Source organism: Schistocerca gregaria, chromosome 1 (assembly GCF_023897955.1).
Source record: "Schistocerca gregaria isolate iqSchGreg1 chromosome 1, iqSchGreg1.2, whole genome shotgun sequence".
Taxonomy (NCBI): domain Eukaryota; kingdom Metazoa; phylum Arthropoda; class Insecta; order Orthoptera; family Acrididae; genus Schistocerca; species Schistocerca gregaria.
Window position 1 is genome coordinate 1,069,368,786 of NC_064920.1, and position 25,006 is coordinate 1,069,393,791.

The window sequence follows — 25,006 nt, forward strand, 5'->3', positions numbered from 1 at the left end:
AGGCAAAGAAGTTGTTGAAAGACAGGTGAGGTATGAGCGGCGGCAACTTGAAATTAGCGGAGGTTGAGGCCTGGCGGATATCGAGAAGAGAGGATATACTGAAGGGCGAGTTCCCATCTCCAGAGTTCGGATAGTTTGGTGTTGGTGGGAAGTATCCAGATAACTTGGACGGTGTAACATTGTGCCAAGATCTGCTGGAAATATCACTTTGCCACGAAGAAAAACAATCCTGATCCCACTCCTAATGATCCAACTCCCCAAGACACTATCCAAATTGAACCCTGCCTGCAACAGTTCCGTCCTCCATCACAGCGGGACCCACCTCCTCTTCCTCAAAATCACCCTCTCCAAACCTTCCAGGAATTTCTCACTTCCAGCCTTGCCTCTCAATCTTTCTTGAAAAACCTTAATCCTACTCCCAACATCACCACAGCCGAATCCCAGGCTATCCGTGATCTGAAAGCTGACCGATCCATCATCATTCTTCCGGCTGACAAGGGTTCCACGACCGTGGTACTTGATCGTCGGGAGTATGTGGCTGAGGGACTGCGTCAGCTTTCAGACAACTCTACATACAAAGTTTGCCGAGGTAATCCCATTCCTGATGTCCAGGCAGAGCTTCAAGGAATCCTCAGAACCTTAGGCCCCCTACAAAATCTTTCACCTGACTCCATCAAACTCCTCACCCCACCGACACCTCGCACTCCTACCTTCTACCTACTTCCTAAAATTCACAGACCCAAACATCCTGGCCGCCCCACTGTAGCTGGTTACCAAGCCCCCACAGAACGTATCTCTGCCTACGTAGATCAACACCTTCAACCCATTACATGCAGTCTCCCATCCTTCATCAAAGAGACCAACCACTTTCTCGAACGCCTGGAATCCGTACCCAGTCTGTTACCCCCGGAAACCATCCTTGTAACCATTGATGCCACTTCCCTATAGACGAATATCCCGCACGTCCAGGGCCTCACTGCAATGGAGCACTTCCTTTCACGCCGATCACCTGCCACCCTACCTAAAACCTCTTTCCTCGTCACCTTAGCCAGCTTCATCCTGACCCACAACTTCTTCACTTTTGAAGGCCAGACATACCAACAATTAAAGGGAACAGCCATGGGTACCAGGATGGCCCCCTCGTATGCCAACCTATTTATGGGTCACTTAGAGGAAGCCTTCTTGGTTACCCAAGCCTGCCAACCCAAAGTTTGGTACAGATTTATTGATGACATCTTCATGATCTGGACTCACAGTGAAGAACAACTCCAGAATTTCCTCTCCAACCTCAACTCCTTTGGTTCCATCAGATTCACCTGGTCCACTCCAAATCCCATGCCACTTTCCTAGACGTTGATCTCCATCTGTCCAATGGCCAGCTGCACACATCCGTCCACATCAAACCCACCAACAAGCAACAGTACCTCCATTATGATAGCTGCCACCCATTCCATATCAAACGGTCCCTTCCCTACAGCCTAGGCCTTCGTGGCAAACGAATCTGCTCCAGTCCTGAATCCCTCGACCATTACACCAACAACCTGAAAACAGCTTTCGCATCCCGCAACTACCCTCCCAACCTGGTACAGAAGCAGATAACCAGAGCCACTTCCTCATCCCCTCAAACCCAGAACCTCTCACAGAAGAACCCCAAAAGTGCCCCACTTGTGACAGAATACTTCCCGGGACTGGATCAGACCTTGAATGTGGCTCTCCAGCAGGGATACGACTTCCTAAAATCCTGCCCCGAAATGAGATCCATCCTTCATGAAATCCTCCCCACTCCACCAAGAGTGTCTTTCCGCCGTCCACCTAACCTTCGTAACCTCTTGGTTCATCCCTATGAAATCCCCAAACCACCTTCCCTACCCTCTGGCTCCTACCCTTGCAACCGCCCCCGGTGTAAAACCTGTCCTATGCACCCTACCACCACCACCTACTCCAGTCCTGTAACCCGGAAGGTGTACACGATCAGAGCCACATGTGAAAACACTCACGTGATTTACCAACTGACCTGCCTGCACTGTGACGCTTTCTATGTGGGAATGACCAGCAACAAACTGTCCATTCGCATGAATGGACACAGGCAGACAGTGTTTGTTGGTAATGAGGATCACCCTGTGGCTAAACATGCCTTGATGCACGGCCAGCACATCTTGGCACAGTGTTACACCGTCCGAGTTATCTGGATACTTCCCACCAACACCAACCTATCCGAACTCCGGAGATGGGAACTCGCCCTTCAGTATATCCTCTCTTCTCGATATCCGCCAGGCCTCAACCTCCGCTAATTTCAAGTTGCCGCCGCTCATACCTCACCTGTCTTTCAACAACTTCTTTGCCTCTGTACTTCCGCCTCGACTGACATCTCTGCCCTTACTCTTTGCCTTTAAATATGTCTGCTTGTGTCTGTGTATGTGCGGATGGACGTGTGTGTGTGTGTGTGTGTGTGTGTGTGTGTGTGTGTGTGTGTGTGTGTGTGTGCGCGAGTGTACACCTGTCCTTTTTTTTCCCCTAAGGGAAGTCTTTCCGCTCCCGGGATTGGAATGACTCCTTACCCTCTCCCTTAAAACCCACATCCTTTCATTTTTCCCTCTCCTTCCCTCTTTCCTGACGAAGCAACTGCCAGTTGCGAAAGCTCGTAATTCTGTGTGTGTGTTTGTGTGTTTTGTTCATGTGCCTGTCAGCCAGCGCTTTCCCGCTTGGTAAGTCTTGGAATCTTTGTTTTTATATATATATATATATATATATAACCACCATAATTGCTGCTGTTATAATAATCATAATAATAATAATTGTTATAATTATTATAAGACATGCTTAGATTTCTCTGCATGTAACCTGCTGCCTGTGAAAGACAAACATCAGGTCCGAGTAATGGACCAACACATTTTCAACTGTCAAGTGAATGAACTTCGAATCAGCATAAAAATTAATATCGTGTAACATTATTTGAAAGGACTATTATTTCCACTTATAATCCTTGGAAGAGAGGCCAATTCATAATACTGAAGGATATTTACATGAAAGTAACATTAAATGTCATTTTATATCTGCACTTCGTAAATTACGAGAAATGCATAACAGAAGCAGTTGTTTGAAAGTCTCAAAACCTGTAGTAGAATAGGCTAGCACTACTGCAGCTAGAAAATTCAAATACAGGTAAAGTTGCATATTGGCACTATTTGAAAATAGATCACAGTTTGTGGTATCAGTGATTTCATTTAAGGGCGAGCCAAAAGCTCTCTCTTCTACTGAAATGTGTTTTCAAATGAACTGCTGTATATAAAATATGTTGAGACACTATTGTGAGAGACAGGCCCTGTTACTTAAGTCCCATAGTAAATTTTTGTGATTCTTCTTTATGATGTGGGACAAAATATATGTTTTGATGTAGTTGCATTTTCTTCTTCTACAGCCACATCTGTTCTCTGTAGGTCAGCAATCAATATGTGGTGGAAAGTATGATACAGTTGCCCCCTTTTCTATTCTACTTGCAGATAATACTTGGGTAACAAAAAGTGTCAGTACTTCTCTGTATGAGCTTCTCTAATTTTTATGTTGTTGTCATTACTCGAGGTGAATGCTGGAGAAGGTGATATGTTTTCTTGACTCATTTTGGATTTTAGGCTCTCAGAATTTTGTGATTAAGGCTCTCCATAGTGACTCCCTTATATTGTCTCTCACTGAATTTTGTGGACCATCTGGTTGACAGCCTTACTTTGAGTAAACAGAGCTGTGACAAATCATTCAATGTTATTGAATATTTTCTATCCTTTGTCTTAATCCAACATTGTATGGGTCTTAAACCGAATGACAGTTCTCAGTAATTGGCTAAATTAGCATTTTATAAGCAACTTGTGTCATTAATGCATTACACTTTCTTAGGATCCTTCCAGTATTCTGAGTCTGGCATCTGCTTTGCCCACTGGTAGAGTTTTGGAATAATTCCGCATAAAATCACTCCGGACAGATTCTCATTGGTCCTTGAAAAATTTTACTGATTCCAGTGACTGCTAATTGAATAGTCAAACAATTTATTTCCATCCAGTTACATGTATTATACTAAATTTACCTACCTTTGATAGTGATAGAAGCTGAAGAAATGAATTACAGTTTGTGTCATAGCCAGAACTTGAACCCGGGTCTCCTGCTTACTAGGCAGATGTGCTAACAATTACAACTCTGCAGCAGGCGTGCTATTACAATATTGGGGAACCTCGGGATTACTGATGATTTAAGAAGGGGAAAATGGGCTGAATGCATGAATTGAAGTTTATGTTAGAAAGGCCCCTCGATTTGATAGTCTGTGCAGGTGTGTCTGCCCTATTGCTTTGGTGATGTAACGGTTAGCACATCTGCCTAGTAAGCAGGAGACCCGGGTTCAAGCCATGGCTGTGGTATAAATTTTAATTCACTTTTTGAGCTTCTATCAATATTGAAAATGAAGTTGATATCTATATGTCTCAAGGAGAATGTTATTTCATGTCATTTATGTGTGGAGTCAACTGCTGATTTTTGCACCAGCTGCTGATCATCTGCAAGTATATCTGCGTAGTCTAGCAATTTTATAATCATATCACATCTGAGTACACAGCTGCATAAGGCTATAGATATTATCTGCCAGGTCATCTGTTTTGTAAAGAGCAGAGACCCTATGATACTCCATTAAAATACACTGGACATTACTTTTTTCTATTGATGCTGCCTACTCATGAAGACTGACATGCTGAGTTCTCTTTATTAGGAAATCTTCACTCCAATCACTGCTCTTTTTGGATATTCCACATGCACATATTTTTGTTACTAGATGACAGTGCAGATATGTATCAAATGCTTTCTTGAAGACAGGAAACATGGGATCGACCGTATCTTTACTGTCTACTGCATTCTTGATTTCCTGCATGAAGCATGCAAACTGGGTTTCTGATGATCTGTGCTTGTGAGCACCATGTTTGTTTTGACAGTGGGCTTGTCTTGTCTCAAGAGGAGTCATTGTTTGGTAAAATAAAGCTGAAATGTGTTGTTATCCTACCATGTCTGAGGTAGTTCTGTACATTTCAAATAATAATACAAGATTCTCTTAAAATTGAGGTATGCCTCTATATCGAATTAGTGTCAGGATATCAGCTCTTTAGGTGGTTCAGTTTTTATTTCTGTAAAATGCACATTGGGAAGATGTATTTAGAGACAATGTAAGTTGTATTTCTTTCTAGAGTTGAGTGTTTTATTCAGTGTTGTCTGCAGTCATCCCTTTCATTCATTTACACATTGTGTTCTGTAAAAACGATCATGAAGAAGAGCCATCAGGAATGTGGAACCAGACAAATCAGACAGTAAGAAGCAACCACTACTGGTTACTTCAGTGAAGTATATTAACTACAAATTATGACTGGTGATACTCTACTCAAACTGACAATTATTTTAATTACTTCTAGATTACTTTATATTTGTATGCTAGGAGGAAAACAGCTAGTTTCAGAGAAGCCACTGTCTGCCCTTCTGTACTGCTCAGCTTTTTTTACTCTCTAATACTTCGAACAAATCATTTAAGTGACATATGCAGACCACTATCAGCTTCTATATAGTAGCAAAATAATGATTTATCTAATGCAATAATTAGGGTAATGTGGAATGTACTTTCTTGAGTCCCAATATTCTCATAAATTTTAGAAGGAGTAGCTGACGAGGTTTTCCTCTACTTTGTTTTTAAACTCTTGGGTATGTTCAGTTTCCTGTATGAGTTCACTAGCAATCTGTTATAGACTTTTGCACCAGTATATAAAGCTCCATTCTGAAACCCAGGGAGGAACGCCTAGTCTACATGAAAATTATTTCTGTTTTAAGAGTTGTGATCGTGAATTTCTGTGTTCATCCCCAGTTCAATCTTGTTATTAATCACAAATATCATTAGCGAAGATGTCTATTAACAGGTAAGTTTAAGAAACTTTTTAAGTCCCTCAAGAGGATTCTGGAAGATGTTTACTTATCAACTTTAAACAGTAATCGTATTGCGTGCTTCTATAGGATGAACACTTTTTCCACCTTAGCTGCAATATCATAGGACAGATTTGGTAAAGTATGCAAGCAGTCTTGGTTCAAAATGGTTCAAATGGCTCTGAGCAAGCAATCTTGTCTGCAAGTCAACACAATGAAAGAAATTTCTGAGTGCAAAGCAAGTGGAACTGACCCTATCCATCAGGATACCAAGGAACTTCGCACCTGAGTATCATCCAGCGTATGCCCATTGATCTCTTCTTTGTACCTGTAAGTCATTTTTTTTATTTATCTGAAATTGCATAATATGAGTTTTTGTAAGATTATGTTCAAATTGTTGGGTGTGAATCAGTTGTAAGTCTGTTCCTTGACTCTCCCTGATGTTTCTGGTATGAATGAGCTTGGACCCTTTATCAATATACACTTACCTTCAGCAAACATAACAGTTTTTGAGGAGTCCTCCAATGTCTCTGTCATATTATCTGTGTAGGTCAAGAACAGGAGCAAGCTAAGCACTGGACCTTGTGACACGCTGTATTTAATGTTTCCCCACTCTGAACTTAATCTAATATGACCCTCTGTTTTCAGTTGTTAAGATACGACTCCATCTGTGCAAGGGGAAGACCTTTAATGGCATACTCTTTTATTGTCCCCAGAAGAATTTTATGATCCAGACAGCTGAATACCTGGGAAGATCACAGAGAATGCAAGTTAGGTAATTTTTTGTTTACTTTTAATAGAACTCTGTTCATGAGATGTTGTATTACAATATCAGTGGAGAAGTCTTCATGGAAGCCAAACTGTGCTGTCATTAAAAGGTTTTTCTCAAAACATGGTTCAGAATTCTTTTGCATGTTCTCTTGTATCATAACTTTCTACATGGGAAGGAGGGTGATTGGTCTATAATTAGAGATCAATTGCTTATCTCCACTTTTGTATATTGATGTTACGACAGTATAATTCAATCTCTCAGGAGAAACTCCTCGACTCAATGACTGAGTACAAAGGTAGCTCAAGGGTGGTGTTACTGAATCAGATCAAGGTTACAGTAATTTGGTTGAGAAACAATCCAAATCAGAAGACTTACTATCTTTTAGTGACCTTATGACTTTGTGTTTTCTCTAACAGATGAAGTGGCAAAACTGATGTCTACTGCTGGAATATGACTTGCCTCTCTAAGTAAGTTCACTTTCTGAAAAACCTTCACCAAAGAAGCTGAAGTAAATATTCGTGAATTCCAATCAAGAATGACTGCCAAGATGAGAAACATAGAAGTAGATATAATCAGTGTCGCAATGCAGTTTAAAACACTTAATAAAGGCTAGGCCTCCAGTCCAGATTGTATATCAGTCAAGTTCCTTTCAGAGTATGCTGATACTATAGCCCCATATTTAGAATTTATATTCAACTACTCGCTCATAGAAAGATCTGCACCTAAAGACTGGAAGATTGCTCAAGTCACACCAATACCCAAAAAGTGAAATAGGAGTAATTCACTGAATTACAGGCCCGTATCACTAACACCGATTTGCAGTACATTTTTTGGAACATATACTGTGTTCAAACATTGTGAATTGGTTTTAGGACATACTGTTTTTGTGAAACACAACTAGAGCCTTTATACTTATGAAGTAATGAGTGCTATGGACAGGATATATCATATTGATTCCGTATTTTTAGGTTTCAAGAAGGCTTTCGACACCATTCCTCAAAAGTGGTTTCTCACCAATCTGTGTGCCTATGGAATATTGCCTCAGTTGTGTGACTGGATTTGTGATTCTCTGTCAGAAAGGTTACAGTTTGTAGTAATAGACGGAAGGTCATTGAGTAAAATAGATAGAAGTAATATCCAGCATATCAAGTATACATAAAAAAAAACAGGAGAAATGGAAAAAGTATGTTCTTAAAAGTACCACTGACTGGTTTTCTGCAAATGGCCTCATTCTTAATTTTAAAAACACACAACATATTCAGTTCTGCACATTTATGGGTGCAACACCAATGGCAATTCTAACACATGATGAGGATATAATAAATAGAGTGGAAATTTCAAAATTCATAACTGTGTATACTGATGAAAATTTAAACTGGATAAAGCACACTTTGGAACTCTTAAAACAACTTTGTTCAGCCACATTTGCCCTTAGAATCATTGAAAATCAGTAAAGTGATATATTTTGCATATTTTCATTCAATAATGTCATATTGAATAATGTTTGGGGTTAACTCATCTTTAAGAAAGAAAATCCTTGTTGCTCAAAAACATGCTGTAAGAATAACATGTGGTGCTCACCCATGATCATCTTGTCAACATCTGCTTAAGCAGTTAGGCATTCTGACTAGTCCTTCACAATATATTTATTCCCTCATGAAATTTGTTGTAAATAAGTCACTGTAGTTCAAAAGTAACAATGATGTACATAATTACAATACAAGAAGGAAAAATGACATCCATCGCTCCATATTGAGATCATCTTCTGTACAAAAAGAGTTGCATAATGCTGCAAATAAGATTTCTGATACTTTACACAGTGATATAAAATATCTGACACACAGCAAAGTAAAATTTGAAAACAAACTAAAAAAGTTTTTCATTAACAACTCCTTCTATTCTGTAGAAGAATTTCTGTTATTGTAATCTGTAAAATAATAATAACAACATTATTAATAATTTTATTGTCATTAAACCATTACAGCAATAGACAACATCACACTTATAATACAATACTATTATTTAATTGTATAGAGAAAAAATCTACACACCAAGTGGCAGCAGAACACACAAATAAAAGACTGTTGTGATTTGTAAGCTTTCAGAGCCAGTGGCTCTTTCTTCAGGCAGTAGGATTGAAGTGGAAGGAAAAAGAATGAGGGAAAAGGACTGGAAAGGTCTATGAAAAGGGTTAGATTTCAGGGAAGTCACCCAGAACTATAGGCCAGGGGAGACATACCATATGGAATGAAAAGGAAAGACTGACTGTTGGGGACTGCATCGAATGAGATTTAAAAACCTGAGAGCTTAAAGGTGGAATACAGGGTAATATGCCATACAAAGATTACTATTAAAACATCATGCATGAGTTGATAAGAGTGAAAAGCTAAGTGCATTCTATGTAACAGAGGTGGGAGGGAGGTGCTGAAAAATAGATGGGAAAGTCAGTGAAAGATGTAGAAAACTAAAACGGAGGGAAGCAAAGAGTAGTTACTGTGTAGAAAAGCTGAGACAGAAGAAATTATTGTAAATTATGGCCAGGTGGGTGGCGAGAACCAAGAACATATTGTAGTGCTAGTTCCCAACTGGCGTCTGGGGGAAGAATCCAGATGGCACTTGTGGTGAAACAGGTGCCAAGGTCGTGCTCTGCAACAGGATATTGTGAGGTGTTTATGTAACAGCTGGTATAAGATTTGTCATTTTTCAGATGGCTCTCCCTTTGATAGTGTATGTTTTGCCAGTTACAGGGCTATTATAGGTGGTGGTAGAACGGTGCATAGGGCAAGTTTTGCAGTGGGGACTGTCACAGGAATAAGAACCAGGAGGTAGGGAGATAGGTGGAGAAGGAGCATAGGGTTTGACAAGAATATTCCAGAGATTGGGAGGGCTTTCTGTCGCTCTCCCAATCTCTTATCAGACCCCATGCTCCTTCAGCACCCATTTCCCTACCCTATGGTTCCTACTGCTGTGACCGTCACCCTCCCAATTGCAGCACTAAATTATTGGAGGAATTTTCAATACTTCTGAAAATACGAGCCTTTTTGGCTTCCACGTTTGTTTTTATACTGATTTCTATATTTGACACAGACTGATCTGGCATGGTCGAACTTCAGACTTTTATGTATATACATTGTACAACAGCATAACTTGCTTTTTCAGACTTTTTAGTTCTTCAGTGTACCATGGGTTTTGTTTATTTGTGACTTGCATTTGAGGTGTTTGTCAATCATTTTACATTTCTTTATGGGAGTGTTGTCATTAAATTGTATCAAAAATGCACCATGACATGGCCAAATCAGCCTCTGATAGCAAGGGACATACAAAACCGGACAATTTTATCATTTGTGACAGGTCTCGTGATTATAACTTTTGGGACAGGCATTGCAATATTATTCTTATCAGCAGAGAATCTAGTTATATAATTCAAGGGTACAGAATCATGAGAATGGTAATACTGTCACATCACATGTGTCTTCTGTAGTTTTAAAATTGACAAAAATGTTGTCAAGACATGCTTCATCTCTTGTGGGTCTATAACTGATGGAGTGCAAATTCCAGTGTCTTAGAAGATTTTTCAGCTTAATGACACTGCATTCAGGTCTCCACCTATTACAATGTCATAATGGAACGATTTTGTCTTTCTGAATGTATCTAACACCATATCCAGTTTTTCTAGAAATATACTGGTGATACCCTTAGATGACCTGCACAAGGAATTTATTACTAACTTAAAGCCATCAATAACTATACCAGTACCTTCAAAATACTGTTCGTCTCACAAACACTCTAGATCCAACCCATTAATGGAGCAACAGAGTGACTGGTTCATATAGATTGCTATGCCACTTCTTATATGCAATTTTCTACAGTCACTATTTGCTATATTATTGCTATGACGTTTGACAACTGTAAGTTCATACCCAGCAGCCCAACGTTTTCTCAAACAAAAAATCTCAAATTTATTCTCTAATCCAAAATTATTTACCAAAAATTCCATGTCTTTTACTCTTTTAATGTTCAGGAAGCGAATTTTAATCTTGGAAATGTTATTCCCTTCAGACTGAACCTTCTGGCGAGAAGTTATAGTATCTTTTACATTATTTACCTTATGGGCTTTTTTAACATACAGCATTCCACTAAAAATCATTTAGACAGAGAGGAGGCACTGTTTCCCACTCAGCTGTAACACCTGACACTGCTTCTTCAACTGCAGTTCTCTTCCCTCCTTTTGATGATACTGCAGTTACTGTGGTGGTGAAAATTTTGTTGTGGATTGTGGTGGTTCTGCTACAGCTGCCTCTTTTCTACTGCTGCTACTGTTGATGCCAATTGTGACAGTGATGCTTCACATAGTGGTAATGATGTAATTTCTTCCTCGTGAGATGTTGTTAGTGATTTTTCCCCCCTCTCATACTGTTAGTCCATTCTTCTTTTCTTTTGTCATTGGCAGCAAACCTATTGCAGGGATTGCGGTTTTTTCACAGATATCCACTCCTACAGTTTTTATCATCTGGAGAATATCTTTGGTCATCACTTTCTTGCCTAGCTGATTTCTGTGCAGTCCGCATCTGTTGAAATTCTCTCTGACACAACTGGTTGCCACAGTGGAAATTGTGTGCACAAAACTGCTACATATCTTCCTGAATTTTCTGTTTGTTGCAACAATTCCTTTATTTACACAAGAATTTTCAGTTAAATTATGTCTGTGGGAAGTGCTGACTACAAATACCTTGGCTTGTGAAATTATTCCCAGTGATTCTTTCAGTGCTTGTGCAGCAAGGCTGTTCTAGTTTTTGTACACATAATTTCATCCTCTGATTATGATGCAGTGCACACCACTTTTTGCTGTGGTTTCACAGTTTTTTTGCACTTCTTGTAAGGGAGCACCAGGCTTTGAAATACCAGTGGGTTTATATTCTGACTGGATATCAGACATGAGAATTACTAGCTTTCGCAACCATTGGTTGCTTCTTCAGGAAGGAGAGGGAAAGACGAAAGGATGTGGGTTTTAAGGGAGAGGGTAAGGAGTCAATCCAATCCCGGGAGCGGAAAGACTTCCCTTAGGGGGAAAAAAAGGACAGGTGTACACACACACACACACACACACACACATATCCATCCGCACATACACAGACACAAGCAGACGTCTCCTTCCTGAAGAAGCAACCATCGGTTGCGAAAGCTAGTAATTCTGTGTGTGTGTTTGTGTGTTTTGTTCATTGTGCCTGTCTGCCGGCGCTTTCCCGCTTGGTAAGTCTTGAAATCTTTGTTTTTAATATATTTTTCCCATGTGGAAGTTTCTTTCTATTATATATATATAATCTTATTTTTTCTTTGTTGTTTGCTTTTCTATCTTGTGTTCTGTGTTTTCACATGTTGCAGTAGCTAAGGTGGTGTGTAGAAATTACTAACTCACACCTGTATATTTTGTTAAATAATAATAAGAAGAATAAGAATAATAAACAATTTAGATATGTTGAGCATGTAACCAGATATACAAATTAAATTCTGATGATGCTGCTGTTGTTGTTGTTGTTGTTGTTGTTGTTGTTGTTGTGGTCTTCAGTCCAGAGACTGGTTTGATGCAGCTCTCCATGCTACTCTATCCTGTCCAAGCTTCTTCATCTCCCAATACGTACTGCAGCCTACATCCTTCTGAATCTGTTTAGTGTATTCATCTCTTGGTCTCCCTCTACGAGTTTTACCCTCCATGCTGCCCTCCAATACTAAATTGGTGATCCCTTGATGCCTCAGAACATGTCCTACCAACCGATCCCTTCTTCTTGTCAAGTTGTGCCAGAAACTCCTCTTCTCCCCAGTCCTATTCAATACTTCCTCATTAGTTACGTGATCTACCCATCTAATCTTCAGCATTCTTCTGTAGCACCACATTTCAAAGGCTTCTATTCTGTTCTTGTCCAAACTATTTATCATCCATGTTTCACTTCCATACATGGCTACAATCCATACAAATACTTTCAGAAACGACTTCCTCACACTTAAATCTATACCCGATGTTAACAAATTTCTCTTCTTCAGAAATGATTTCCTTGCCATTGCCAGTCTACATTTTATATCCTCTCTACTTCGACCATCATCAGCTACGTTGCTCCCCAAATAGCAAAACTCATTTACTACTTTAAGTGTATCATTTCCTAATCTAATTCCCTCAGCATCACCCGACTTAATTCGACTACATTCCATTTTCCTCGTTTTGCTTTTGTTGATGTTCATCTTATATCCTCCCTTCAAGACATTGACCATTCCATTCAACTGCTCTTTCAAGTCCTTTGCTGTATCTGATATGAATGTAAAATGACTCATTCCACATGATTATGATTTATCATGCAAAATGTTTCAGGGAACATGAAACTAGCTAACTAACCAACTATCTCTCTAACTAACTACAGGCTACTTCTGTAACATGTACAAACAACAAAATACAGTTCTTGCTAAACTACTCACACTGATAATTAGGGAATAAGTTTTGGATTAGCACTGGGAGAAAAGTAGCTATACTGGAGAGAGAAAGAAATGTCACTGCTCCTACTCACCCGCTGATTTTATTACATTAAGCACCAATGAAACTTTCGTGGATCATAAAACACTATAAGATGTTTCTATTCTGAATAAGTTAAAACCTGTTTAATATTTACTAACTGGAGTGTACATTCTTGTGTCCTAAAATTCAGATAAATTATAGAATGAGTAGTTAATAATGTACTCTTTTACTTTATTTTGATTATCTATGGATTCCCATTTTGTGCATGATATACCTGGTGGCAACCTATTAAGTAAGTCTGCACTGGAATGTATAATGGCATCCCGAACCCTAGACAGGGACACAATCTATGTGGAAATAATTTTTACTTGTAGTATTGTTTTTGCAAATTTTGGAGTTTATCCAGAGTTCAAGCATATTATTAACCACAAATACCATATTTCAGTAAATTTATTCATATTTGAGTGTAAGAAGCTCAAGATCCATGAAGGGGCTTCTTCAAAATGTCCTGTTATGAACTTTTACAGTATTCTTATTGCACACTTTTTGTGAATAAATACTTTTCGACCATAGCTGCTTTCTCCAGAAAATTATGTGACAAGAAAGTATTGTGTGAACTTGTGCAAAGTGTCCTAGCAAGGTCAGTTGCAGGTCAACTGAGTGAAAGAGAGATCTAAATGCAAAGTTGGCAGAACTGAACATTTAGGTTGTCTTATCCATGTACTGGAGCCACCTTTCTTTGTTAACCACCAGGATGCCTATGAGTTTCATTATGCTTATGTTTTTATTACTGGTAGTTTCCAGTACTCATAAGTAATAAACATTTGTTTTGAATTGTTTAATATAAATATTGTAATGATTATGGTTATGCTGATTACTGTGAAGCACTTGTATACCTGTCGCATTATTTTCCTGGCTGCATGTGGTGCGAATGTGGTTGGGCCCTTTATCTGCACATTTATATAATTAGCAAATATCAAGAGGCCTCCAGTGCCCTTAGTAACTTATTTAAGTGAGTCGATAACAGCAGTAGCCAAGTGCCAAACTTTGTGTGTCATCACTTTTAATGCTTTCCAGATATGAAACTATTTTTATTCCGACAGTATTATTAGTTAATGTGACCCTTTGTTTTTCGTTCTTGAAATATTGCTCAGTTTGTGCAAGGGGCATGCTTTCAACACTGTGAAGTTTTAGTTTTTGTGTTAAAATGTTATGATCCACATGACTGAAGGCCAGTGCAAGCTCACAGAGAGTGAAAACAAGCAATTTTTCGTGCCTACTTTTACTCAATCTGAGTTTGTGAGATGTCTATGGAAACCAAATTGAACAGTTTACTTATGAGAACTGTCCCTAAATTGTTATCCCTCCATCTTGATCCCTGCCCTCTGTCCCCCTCCAATATGCATTACAAAAGCCTCCTCAATTCTTGTTCTTACTGTCTTCTTGTTCTCCTCCACTTGGTTTACCACTCTTTGGAATGTATTTATGTGTAATATGTCTATGTTCACATGTTGTCTTCTTGGAACAATAAAAATTTGAAATCCAGCTCTCATCAGAACAGTTTATGTGGCTTTTCATCAGTCTGCTTCTTTATCGTAAAAGTGTATGCCCTGCTGAATCATTTGTTTAAAATTCATATATGACTTTCCATTATCGTATGTATTCCTTGCCTTTTGCATTTTAAATTCATAGTCCACAGAAGGCTTAATGTTTCAGTACTGTATATGCAGTCATCTATGTGATACTTTTACAGTTAGAGAAGTACTGTAGTGTCTGATCTCCCACAATGGAAACAACTGAAGAAGTAGCTGTACTGAGTTGTGAATGGTTTGTAATAAACAGCTTAATCGTACAACAGCTCATCCCATTCATTTCCAAACTAGTAGTTCAGATATTCAAGTCCATGAAACAGATATTGTGGGACAATCACTAAATGAGATTTCATGTGTCTAGCTGCTTAATATCCAGATGGACAATAGATTCAGCAAATTAAAATGTAATATACACATTGATAACTTGACAAAAAATAAAAAGAATGGTTCTGCCAACTTTTACATTTAGAAGTATCTGATGTTGCCATGACCTCCAAGCAAAAACATTGAGTTACTTCTGATGCTTTCATTACCTATTACCATGTAAAATAATGGTATGAGACAAGGTATCTAAAGTAAATAAAGCATTTGTTCACAAAAGTTTTTCAGCAACATCATAAATAATGGTTTATGTAAAGACAAGCACTTACTGTCAACAGCTGAGGGCTCAGAGGGACCAGCCCATCCTTTCCAATCTACTTCTCCTTCCTCCCTGTTAAAGAACAGAGTTATGAAAGCTCATTATAGTTTTTCTACTTCTAAATGTTTTTATTGGACTTTCACCACCTCAATGTAAGGGCTATCCAACCAATAAGTTTTGTAAAGGTTTCCACCAAGTATTCATTCTGTTCCATGAACATTCTTCATCTCTGGGTAGAGTACCCAATTGATTTTTCATTTTGTTGTACCCCTTTTTACTTTCTGTACATTTTGCTTCCTTTCTTCCCATGTTTTCAAAAGGAACCTCTTATTGCAAAAGATATGAGTGTATGCAAGGTGCCCCAGGAGGAATGGCCAGTGCTCAGGGATATTCACAATTTGCAAAGTTCCAAAACAGATAACTATATTAGAGAAGGAAAGGTGCTACTCACCATATAGTCCTCATGATAGGCACAACAAAAAGATTCACACAATACCGAGGGTCTCACTGAAGCCTTGACTGACTATAATTATCCTCTCAACCTTGTACAAAACAAATCTCGCATGCCTTATCTTTCCAGTCTCCCACCACCCCCCAAAGTGCCACAGTCCAGCCACAGAGGAGCATTCCCCTAGTAACTAAGTACCATCCGGGACTGGAGCAACTGAATTACATTCTCTGCCAGGGTTTTGATTACCTCTTGTTGTGCTCTGAAATGAGAAATGTCCTACCCACTATCCTTCCCACCACTCCTACAGAGGTATTCCACCATCCACCGAACCTTCACAATATAGTCGTCCATCCTTACACAACCCCTGCTCCCAATCCCTTACCTCATGGCTCATACCCCTGCAATAGACCTAGATGCAAGACTTGCCCCATACATCCTCCTACCACCACCTACTCCAGTCTGGTCACTAACATCACCTATCCCATCAAAAGCAGGGCTGCTTGTGAAACCAGTCATGTGACTTACAAGCTAAGCTGCAACCACTGAGCTGCAATCTATGTAGGCATGACAACCAACAAGCTGTCTGTCCAGATGAATGGCCACCGGCGAACTGTGGGCAAAAAATAAGTGGACCACCCTGTTGCTGAAAATGCTGTTAAACATGATATCCCTTGTCTCAATGACTGCTTCACAGCCTATGCCATATGGATCCTTTCCACCAACACCAGCTTTTCTGAAATACATCCTACGTTGCGGTAACCCTCCTGGTCTCAACCTTTGTTAGTCACTGTCCTCACCTATCCAGCCCCCTCCCTGTTCCCATTCCAGCACTACACAGCCATCTTTTCACCGCCACACCCAGTCTTTTAATTTCTTTTAATTTCTTTTTATTTCTCACCTTTCTGCTACTCCCCCCCTCTCCCCACCTTCTCTCCTGCCCTCCATCTAAATTGCAGCACTTCACTGTCTGGCACCCCCACCATACCATCCCTCTCCCCCCCCACCCGGCCTCCTCCGTACAACCCCCCCCCTCCCCCCCTCCCAGTTGCCACTCTCATCATCATGAACTGGTGCTTCTGCTGTCAGTGTGGTTTCAGTTATATGAGACTACAGACGTGTGTGCAAGTTGCATTTGCATGTGTGCGTGTGTGTGTGTGTGTGTGTGTGTGTGTGTATGTGTGTGTTTGTGTTTGTGTGTGTGTGTGTGTGTGTGTGTTGCGCGCACGTTTGTGTGTCTATTGCTGACAAAGGCCTTAATTTCCTAAAGCTATAATTGTGTGAATCTTTTTGTTGTGCCTTTCGCGACTCAGCATCTCCTCTATATGGTAAGTAGAAACTTTCCTTCTCTAATATTGTTACATTCCAGTCTGGAGTTTCCATTGTTTGATTTTAGAACAGATAATTATGTTAACAAAGGTTTGCACTTCTCGTATTTATATGTGAAGAACCAACTAAACATAACTCCCAACCTTAATAACAGAATCATTACAGGATGTCTTTACTCATGTTGTGCCAAGTCTGGAGACTATACTAGTTCAGCATTTTTTTTTTTTTTTTTTTTTTGAAAAATTACACCACCACCTGCTGACCCAGTGCTACTGCTGCTACTGCTGCCTTGCAGTAGAGATGATGTTCTGCAGGACTTCACTGTCAAAGTTCGGCTGGTGGAAGACAGGCCATAACTTGTGCTGTGCAGTAGTCATGCTGGTAGCTGGCATTCCTCAGCACCGTAGAAGTCTATGCCCTCCCCCAACCCTACTTCACAGGGATGCGCATCCATTGGGGTCTCATATTTGATGCCTAATGTCCACCCACAGGAAAAAGGGGGGGGGGGGGGGAGAGGGGGCAAACTTCCAGCTTCCAGGGAGGATTGCCCCAGAATGCCATGAGCTGCTGGAGATACCACAGACCATTGCGAATCTGGAGCAGAGAATATTCTTTGTGGCTCTGGCAGTGGCATATGGTGTGGTCAGACCTGGTTGATATGTTTATGTCAGCAGCAAACACTCAGCCTGGCATGACCACTCAGGGTTAGCAAGATGGCAGGCTGCCACTGTAGACATCCTCTGGCAGATGTGAGGGCACAGATGGGATATTATGGAGAGAAATGGCTTCATTAAGTACACCAGGGGTTATGGATAGGTAAGAGATGAGTGGGACCAATGCAGATGGCTGTGCAATCATTCAGCCTGAAATGATCCATCTGGAGGAGAGGGCTGGATGACAGAAATAAGGTGACTGGTCAATTTTATAACTTCGAGTTTGATAGTATGAGTGAAGCGCTCAATGAGGCCATTGAAGGCTGGATGAAATGGAGCAGTATGGACAAGTGAACTGCTGTTGGAAATGCAAAAGGAAGTAAACTCTGAAGAAGTGAATTGGGGGCTTGTTGTCCATAACTATTGCCTCTGAAAGGTCATCAAGTTAAAACAGTCGGGCTAAGACTTGGATGGTTTAGGAGGTCATTGTAGATGGTGTACAGAAGATGAAAGTAAAACTACAGCTGGCATAAGCTGTGATCAGGCAGGAAGAACCAGGAAAGGAGCCAGCAAAATTGAGGTTAAGTTCGGAACAAGGGGAAGATGTGGTAGGCCAAGGAAGAGAGTAGTGGGCTGGTGACGTCAGTTTGCTTTGACATGTGATACAGGAGGTGACCAGCTTTGATATGTTGTCTTGCCAACCATTTGGCGATAATTATAATAATAATGAGTGATGGCCGGGAGACCCCTCGCGCGCTGGTTCGGCCGCCGCTCCACAAGTTCTTTAACGCCACTATGGTGACTTGCGAGTGAATGAGGATGAAATGATGATGGAAGACACATGCAACACCCAGTCATCTCGAGGCAGAGGAAATCCGTGACCCCACCAGGAATCGATCCCGGGACCCCATGCGCGAGAAGCGAGAACACTACTGCAAGACCACGAGCCGCGGACCATTTGGTGATGATGACTCCCCAGTGTCCTCTTTGAGGAGATCTAGGATGTGGCAGTGGTGGAAGCTGGTATATCATCACACAGGCATGCATGTTATCTTCTTGTAGAAGCTGGACATCCAGAAGGGTCAACACCGTTATGCCTGCATGATGGAATGTGTGAGATGTTTCTGGTCCAGTGGCCACTCGAGCTGGATGGGTTAGAGGACCTGCTGGAACAACGGGAGTTTGGTGGCAATGAGCCGTTCATCCAATGGCTAGCTGGCCATGGCATCGACAGCATCATAGTCAGTATGAAAACAGACTTTTGGGTTCTTGTCAAATTTTGGATCGTGGCCTACAGGTAGGCGAGAAAGCACATGGCATTTATGTGGTATGCCTTGGAGTGGTACTGTATATCATATGAATATCTGGAGAGAAACAGAGCCCAATGCTGTAGGCAGCTCACTGTCCTAGAGGAAATAGTGGCCGATGCTTTAAAGATAGGCAACAGTGGTTTATCGTCTGTCAGCACTGTGAAACATTGACCATAGACATAGTCATGGTACTTCTTGATGCCAAAGATTATTGCCAATGCCTCCTCCTCAATTTGACTGTAATTGCCTTGGTGGTCTTCAAGGTCTTTGATACAATAACTTTGGGTCGCTCCATCTCATCGATGATGAGGGATAGCACCAGCTCCAACCTGTAATCCAACGCATCAGCTGTGAGCATGGCAGGATCATATGGCATTCAACAAGTATTCTTCCAGAGTAAACGATTTAATTACTCTGCTATAGGAGCTATGTTTGGGATGAATCACCTACAATAAATGAGTTGACTTTAATTGAGACATGTCTTGAGGGGCTGGCAATCTTTGCATGCCTGTGACACGAGTGAAAATGGCATGTTTTAGGCTTTACAGAATTTTGAAACTGCTGTTGGTGTCAGAGTGATCTGCACCTCAAAATTTTTGACTTCTGTAGATGGCTGGTGAAAGACTGATTCAAATATGGAGAGCAATTCTGCAGCATAAGGGCAGAATCCTAAGGAAGGAACAGCCACTTCAGTATTTTCAACTCAAGGGTGTTAAAAAGATCCAATGCAAGTAGATTTAGTGTTTCCAGGGCTGTAACCACGAGGATTCATGCAACAACAGATATACGATCATTGCTGAAATTCTGTGATGGAGTGTCAAAGGGGTGGAATGTGGGGGATTCAACATCCTTATGCTTGTTCCAAATGACGATAGTAGTGGAGGATCCTGTCTCAATCTGCAGTTCCATTGGCATCCACGTTGATAGCCATGTTGATGGACATCATTTTATTAAGTGAGGGAGGACAGATTGCACAAAAGACCATTCACCTATCTCAGAATCGTGGGGTCCCAAGTGTGTTCAGTTGACTGACATGGGGATGGAGGATTGCAGACTTCCACCCTGCATCCTGATTTATTACAGGAATAGTATGATGCACACACAACTGGCTCTGGTGGCTCACATAACATTAGCTGCAATGTTTAAACTGATGCCCGCTGGCCCCGCCCCTTCCTCCTGCCCACCATATCTTTGTCCAGTGTCTCAATGGGGGGGGGGGGGGGGGGGGGATTATTGGTCACTGGGTGGGAGGCAAACACCAGGGTTGAATCCTGCAGTGACACTGACAAATGCACTGAAGGTTCAAATGCCCAAATTAGGAGTAAGGATGACTCAAAGGGAGGGTCTTAAAGTTCCAGCATGTCATCATGGAGCCATTTATCCAGGAAATGGACCAATATCATGTCACATATCTAGGATGATTCATAGGATTGCTTGCATTGTCCATTCATGCATTGAAAATGACACTTCTGTGAAAGTCTTTGAAGGCCCTCTTTACACTCACAATATTATTTGGTGCTACGTTTCTGGCAACCAAAAACTTTGTGTCGAGCAGCAGCGACATGTACCTGGGAGTTGAAATATACCAATATTTAACTTCAGGGATGTATTTTGTAAGGCGCAGAGTTCTGTTTCAGGGTGAAGCAACTGAAGAAATTGATAGATGGAGGGGCCAGCATTCACCAAGAGGAATGCATGTTGCTGCATTTCACAGTAGATGATGTGGGCTGAAAAATGCTGTTGCATGTGGACCTTGTAACAGGACCATTGTTCAGTCTTCCCTTGGAATGGCTAAAAGGATGGAGGCATCATCCAGATATTCTGCACTGACGTGTTGAATTGGGACAGACGACCTGCGAATTCCGGTTCCGACACTGTGATGGCTGCCAACCGCTCAATGAGAAGTTCGTTCATGTGCCACACCCTCCGAAGTAGAACTATGACAGGGTGTGTTATGCCCACTGTTTCATGTTGTTCAGAACACGGTTACTCACTAGTGAACCACAACACTGGCTACCTGGAATAAGACACATGTGTGAAAAAACTGGTTCTAGACTCCTTATCGCTAACTGAAATATCTGTCAACCGTGAAGGAAGCCCAGGTAGTGTTTAACAAAACTTGAAAATTTATCCATAGTTTGCAAAATTCTGGAGCACATAAGTATATTAACAAAAGTTCACATTTCTCACATTTTTACCAAACAGAACTCATGAACTTAATAACAGGAACATCTATTTATGTAGTCTCAAGCCTGAAGCATTACACTAGAAAAAAAAATAAGAATATTATAGCACTGCCATGGTGCAATTGACTAGTCATTGAATCACTATCACCTGACAGTTGAATGAGGAAACAATGAGTAAAGAATAACAGTGTCCTAAGCAATGTGTCGCCAAGTAAAGTCAAAATCTATCTTTTATGTTTGATGGCACATTGAGAGTAGGCCCCTGACTGAAGGAGTACTAATGTACTGGGCACCTGGTCCTGTCCACTTGCACTGATGGCACTGGCTCACTGTGGATAGTACAGCAGCATAAATAGTCACTGGGCAACAGGATACGTGACAAATTATTCACGACATGTGATCTGGTGGAAGGAATATTCTGCACTGCCAGCAGCCTCTCCGGTCACTGCTAGTGCCACCTGCTGGCCTGGCACTTGTGCCGTGACCACTGCCTGGCAGTAGAGGTGATCTGTCAAGAGTTCTACGGGTGAAAGTTGAGCCATATCTCACACTGTGTGGTGGTTGTGCTGGTAGTTTATGATGCTGACATTACTTTGCATCACAGAAACATTCTAACCCCTTCACATGTGCACCTGCCATTTAATATCAGGAAATAGACTTCCATACTAGGGAATTACCATCCCATCCATAGGCCGCCTTTAATACCACAGCACTTACGGCTTCATTTAGACTGTTGCCATAATCGGGAAGCATGAACTGTTGATGAATGGTGTCACACTGTACAGTGATGTGGCGTGGCTCTGCCTTCACCAGATGACTATTGTTGACGAGTGCTGTGACACCTGGGAGAGGTCCCATAGCGGTGTTACTCCTGGCATCATGGTCTCAGGAGCCATTAGATATGATTTCAAGTCATGGCTGGTTATTTCTGAGGTAACTCTGATGACACATTCGTACATCATGTACATTCTGCATCCTGACATGTTATGTCTTGTGTGACTATATCACATTGCCATTCTCCACAAAGACAATGTTCATCCACAAATGGCACATATCTCTGTTAATTGTCTGCATGATGTTGACATACTCCCAACTTGCCTCAGAAGAGGATACAGTGACTTTAACACACTCTTATCAACCAAATCAGTCCATGCATCCAGTGCAGGCAGGGTGCAATATAATACTGATAAATGGGCTCATACTGACAAGTCCTGTGTAAATTTGGCTTGATTTTGTAACGAAAGAAGTAGCATCGTATACCCTCGCAATCAGTGAAGTTAAATTTTGTTTCCTCCTCTCCTTCTGGATTCTTTACTTTTTTTTATGAGGCACTATAATTCATGCAAAAAGTCTCTACTGTTTAGTTTTGTGCAGAAGTGAGCATGACTGTCAACTAATGTGAATGGGCAGCATCAAACTGAGCCCAGAGACAAATTTTAACTCGAATGGTTGCTTCATAATCTGTGCCACATGGGTCCTCCCCAATCCCCTTTGAAATCCTCCAGCACCATATGTACAACATACTAACACCCTGACCTGCAATTGGATGAGTTGGCTATGTTGGCATCTACATATGTACTCTTCAGACAACTGGGCATATCATGTGGTCATGTGTTACAATTTCTTCCCATTTTAATTACATATGCAATGTGGGAAGAATGACTAATAAAATGCCCTGGTGCATGCTGCAGTTTGCATAATCTTGTCTTCATGGTCCCTATGAGACTGATATGTAGGAGTCTGAACAATGTATCTGGATTCTTTGCTTAATACTGATATCCAAAACTTTGTAAGCTAGCTTTCATGGGATAATTGGCCGTCAAGCATCCACCATTTCTGTTCTTCAATGTGTCTGTGCCACGTTGCATCAGTCAAACAAGTCTGTGATCATATGTGCTGATTTTCATTGTGTATTTTCAATATCTCTTGTCAGTCTTCTTTGGTATGGGTCATACACAGTTGACCAGTATTCTAAGGTAGGACACCTAAGTGATTTGTAAGCAGTCTATTTTGAGGACAGAGTGTGTTGTTCCAGTTTCCTGTCAGTGAGCTGAAGTCTGCCACCCATTTCACATCCCTAAAAACTGCTCTACTCAGGTATTTGAGTGAGTTGTCTGTTTCCAAATGTGACTCATTGATGTTGTAGTCATAGGGTACTACTTTTCTGTATTTTGTAAAGGGCACAGTCTTACAGTTATGAAAATTTAAAACAAGTTGTCACTCTTGGCACCACTTTGATATCTTATGTAGAACTGACTGGATATTTGTGCAGTTCTTCAGACTGTACTTCATTATAAATAACATCATTATCAACAAAAATTTTTTAGTGAAGTTGTTAAATGTACAGGGTGAACAGCAAGGGTTCCAAAACATTTCCCTAGAGCGTGCCTGAAGCTGCTTCTACTTCTGTCAATGACTCTATGTTTGGAATAACATGCCATATCCTCCCTGCCAAGAAATCCTTAATCCAGTCACAAAGTCCTTGGCTTTCAGGATGTCATGTGAGAAAAGCACAAATAAGGTTTCATATGATCACTGGTTTTGGAATCCATGCTGGTAACATGGAGGAACATCTTACCTCTTCCACGATCACACTACTTTTACTTCTTCTATTTCTTTTTTTATATTCATGTTTCCTTTTACATGCTGTTTGTGTCCTCTTTTCTTGCCTAGCATTGTGTGTGTGTGTGTGTGTGTGTGTGTGTGTGTGTGTGTGTGTGTGTGTGTGTTGTCTTCTTGTTTTGTTTTTCTTTTCTAATATTTCCTTTTATATCTTCTATTTCTGGATTTTTTAACTGCTCAGGCAATCCTGACTCTCAAATTTTCACATATAAGTTATCTCTGACATCACATCCTTTATTTTGACCATGCTTTTCTTCTGTACCTGCCTTGCATGACTTCGATGGCTAGTCCTGATACAGATCCATGTCCTCAAATTATTTCCTTTCTCTCTGCTAAATGAAAGAATCTCAGTTTCTGAAATACAGATAGCCTGTTGACTTACATTTGTATCTGTTAGTCTGTTCCTGCTTTTTAGGTATATTTTGGGAATATACTGTAACTGTATTTAATTTCTACAGTTGGTTCAAGACTGCACTGGGTGAGTACATCAAAGCAATGACAAGTTTCAGTTTCTTATTCATTTTGTCAAGTAAACTGTCAAATTCACACTGAATACATTCAGGGATTGTTCAAAATAATATGGATGTACTAGTGTAAACATCTCTTTTTTATGGCACTTGTTTTCTCACTTATCTGACTACACTGATATATTTGGTTTCTGTAAATCAGTTAAGGTGAATGCCAAGATTGTCTCTTTGAAAAAGGCACACTCAGCTTCTTTCCCCACCTTTTTCCTCACTGAGCTTGTGCTTTGATTTAAAGTAAAAGGTTAATCAATCAATAACCATGAATTAAGAGAGACAGATTAATTCCATTCTTGAAAAATGTGTAACAACATGAAAATGAGGACTGTCAATATTATGAAACAGATAGATTGCTACTCACCATATAATGGAGATTCTGTTGCAAACAGATACAACAAAAAGACTGTCAAACACATAATATTTTGGTCAAAAAGCCTTCAGTAAAATTAGAAAATATTTGACACTCATTTTTTGTGCCTATCTGTGACTCA

The 25,006-nt window shown here is 40.6% G+C and overlaps 1 protein-coding gene across 9 annotated transcripts in view; it reads left to right on the forward strand.

Moving 5' to 3' along the window:
- LOC126281501 (PH and SEC7 domain-containing protein) overlaps positions 1–25,006 on the forward strand; it is an 814,448-nt gene that overhangs the window by 750,129 nt on the left and 39,313 nt on the right. The window contains exon 16 of one of the 9 annotated variants that reach the window (XR_007551283.1): positions 6,586–6,712. The exons of the other annotated variants lie outside the window; for them this stretch is intronic. The gene's annotated coding sequence lies outside the window, so the exon portion shown is untranslated. The remainder of the gene's footprint in view (positions 1–6,585; positions 6,713–25,006) is intronic. 9 annotated transcript variants of the gene reach the window in all.